The sequence below is a fragment of the Lupinus angustifolius genome, unplaced genomic scaffold (assembly GCF_001865875.1).
Source record: "Lupinus angustifolius cultivar Tanjil unplaced genomic scaffold, LupAngTanjil_v1.0 Scaffold_442, whole genome shotgun sequence".
NCBI lineage: Eukaryota > Viridiplantae > Streptophyta > Magnoliopsida > Fabales > Fabaceae > Lupinus > Lupinus angustifolius.
Genome location: NW_017727839.1, coordinates 170,860 through 174,614, shown reverse-complemented (window position 1 = coordinate 174,614; position 3,755 = coordinate 170,860).

Here is a 3,755-nt window from a genome sequence, read left to right as displayed (position 1 = left end):
ATGTTGCTAATAATTGAGAATTTCATGTTTAATACTGTGGATTTCTTCCAAAGATAAAACAGAGGATTTGGATGAGTTGTTTAATAGTGTTTTCAATCTTCACATGGGTTCTAGTAATAAAATATGAGATGAGTGGATGTTATTATTTTTACCACCAATACATATCATAAAATATATCAAGTGTAATTATTCAAGAAAAGACATAATTTATCTAACAATGCAAAAAAAAACAAATAATAAGGTGAATAAAACGCATAACAAAAGAAACCCACAGTAAAAAAAACGCTCTCAATCCAAGTAAATAAAATGGATTAAGATCGAATGAGAATGAAGGGGAAAGAAGAAAGAGGATGATAGTAAATGAAAATGGGGTAAAATGGGAATGGTATGAGTTAGAAATTTAGAATGAGGTGGGGATAAGGGGCTTCCAATATAAGGTTTTGTAGTTTGGGTGATGTGGGGGTGAGGAATAAAAAATGATCTATTGTCTCAAACTGTGCTCAGAACTATGTCATGTATCAATAAAATTGAAATAAACACTAAAAATAACAAATATTTAATTTTTAATTGATGTGTCATGTTTTTATTAGCTTTTTTTCTGGCAAAAGGCATAAAGAACCCCAAATATATTAGTAGAAGAACAAGGTACAAGTAAAGCCACTAATTTATAGTTAGGGATCCCTAACCATTTTCTACATCAATCATTAAAGGTAAAACCTGGAATAAAATCCCACCAAGTGTAAGTTTTGGAAGTAATCCCATGGTTTGCTAATTTACCCGCACCAGAATTTTCTTTCCTGAATATATGAGAAACTCTTAAAGTCATGTTGAAATCAACTTTTTTGCATAGGATCCATCTACTTCACAGCTTTCAAGGAGGCCTGGTTTTACCATTAAAAATATCCACAACCAAAGAGGAGTCACTCTCAATCCAAACTGCATTCCATCCTTTCGAATGAACAATTTCCACAGCCAAAATTGCAGAATGGAATTCAACAAAAAGGGTTTCTTGAATGTCATAGAAGGTTGCAAAGCAACCCAAAAAACTGCCAGTGTGGTATCTGAAAATCCCACCCCCTCCAGCCACACCAGGAGCACCAGGAGTCGCTTCATCAGTATTAACTTTTATCTAACCCATCCTAGACAGATTCCAGATCACCTCCAACAATTTAGGACTTTTTGTGTAGTTAATAGGGACAGAGAGATTTTGAAGAATGTGGAATTGAGATGTGGAATTATTAGCACAAAACTTCAAAGCCTTACCCGACAAAGAAATGTCCAACTTCAGCTTTGCAATAGATTGAGAGACTGAGATTATTCTATTCTCAAATCTAGCTTGACTTTTGCAGAACAAAATGGAGCTAGTTATGTGAATTATGCAAACCACTAGGACCTCTATCAGCTGAGGACTCCAATGCTTGTTGCAGATAAGCTAAAGAGAAGAGAAAAAACTAGTATCTACAATTAGTCTGATACATGGTTTGAGACACAATTTCGGACAGTAAATCCTCGTCCTTGAGGAGTATAAATGGATAAAGATCAATTGCCCATAATCATGTCCATATTTTATTTTCCATCCAATTAAATTAATGTCATTTGAATAAAAATAAAAAATATTAAAACAAAATGTAAAATAAACAAGGACACGTGTAACATAAAATAAGCAAGTTTTATTTCTAGTATCTTAAATTGTTGATAAATAATTTATAATTTTATTAATGATATTTTATCGTCAACAAATAACAACAATAATAAAACGTGATAAAATTAAATTAAGCAGTAAAATAGCACTGTTTGAAATTATTACAATAATAATGAAATACGGTGAAACATAAAATCAAGCAAAAAGTCACTGTTTTATATAATAACATAATAATAAAAAAAGCTAAACAAAAAAACATTAACCATTTCAAATAACAATATCTAATAGTCAGTGAAACTAATCAAAAAATATCATTCTTAAAATAATAATGAAATGATAAAAATTGATTGAGAGATATCTTTTTATGATAAATGAAACTGAAAAAAGATTATTAATCATATAAAATGAAATTGAATAAATTAATTTCCATACTGCTTTTTGGAAATCCACACTCAGTCTCACAAATACTCAAACTCCTAAATCAATAGTTTTTTTTTATTAATATCATATTTGTCTTCAAACCAAGATGATAATATAATTATAATTCAATTAGTGATTCACTAATTAAACCAATTTTAAGTAAAATTATATATACATAATATATTAAAATAACATTAATATTAAAATCTAATAAAGAATGTAATAAATATTTTAGAAACTTAAGCAAATTGTTTATTTAAATTATTTATTAAAATAAATTGTTTGCCTTCGTGATATATTATGTTTTATAAGTGTAAACAAATGCAAGATTATAAGTTTGATTATCCAAATAATAATTTGGTAAAAACTAAGTCATTTTCGTACAAATTTTACAATTTTAAATAAATATCGGCCGGTATGATTGGTTTTGGTCGGTTTAGATTATTATGTTAGCATGATCGATATAATTATTGTACTATACTGGTACGAGGATCGATTCACTTGTTTTTTCTGTTGAAAGTGTCAGCCATCAAAGTCTAACTTTAATTTTGGAATCATCGTAAGTAGAAGATAAACTCTTGAAAAATGTTAAGTGGTTATCATTTGTGAAAAGTTTTCTCCAAAAAGACGTGGAGGAAACTATAAGCATGAATAACTTCAAAAACTAAAATGGATGTTAGCACACATTGTTAAGAAAGATAATTCAAGCTTACATTTTAGTGCACTTAAAATAGAGACAATGTGACACACATAAAATGTAGAAAAAGTGCATAATTTAGATGATTCGAGGAAGTAGCATAGTGATATGATCCTCAAAGAGCCTAATCTTGATCTTGATGGTCTTGAAGGCATGAGTGGCCCTATGACTAGGGCTCGGGCAAAAAGGGTTCAAAATACCCTTGGACAACTCATAATGTAGATCCATAATGGTGAGCCAAACATAGCCTAAGGGGGTGTAAAGATGCTCACTAGCATCTTGGTCCATGGCTCTGACCGAGCCAAGGATGGACCAGGCCATGCGCAGGACTCAGGCCACGGGTCTGGGCAAGGCGCTAAAAATGGCCCTGGCACGGAGCCAGACGCATCAGGCTCCAGTCCTGACCGAGACAACCCTGACCGGGTTGGGGAACTTGGTGCGCACAGTCATGCACCAGGTGCTGGGCCAGACTGGCATAGCCAGGAAATCTGACCGAGGCGCATGCGCCTAGCATGCTGCATCAGGCGCTGGGCGTGGCCTGACCGAGTCAGGCCTAGTCAATTTAATTAGTGCTTGAGTCATTTTAACTTCTATAATAAATGTGTGGGCTAACTTTTGCCTAACACTTAGTTTATTTAATTTAAGCCTAGTTGTATTAAATCTGCCCATAAAAATTGACCAGAATAAAATTTGACTCATGAGTAGTTAACACAAGCCTAAAAGTGTAACCGACATTTTAATGCTTGGACCAACTTAATATTTTCGTGAACCAAACTTATTCTAACATTGTCTAACATTATTTGGCAGGTATTTCGAGTCTAATATGGCCGTTGGAAGACATTTGCTCGAGGGAATCTTCAAGATGACCGTGGAGAGGCTTAAAGGAGCATTTATGGAGCTTTAAGGCAATGTTTGGACCGTTGGAGCTAAAACCACCTGAGCACAATTCATTCAGAGGCATCCTAAGTCAGTTTTATGACCATTAGAGTATAGTTG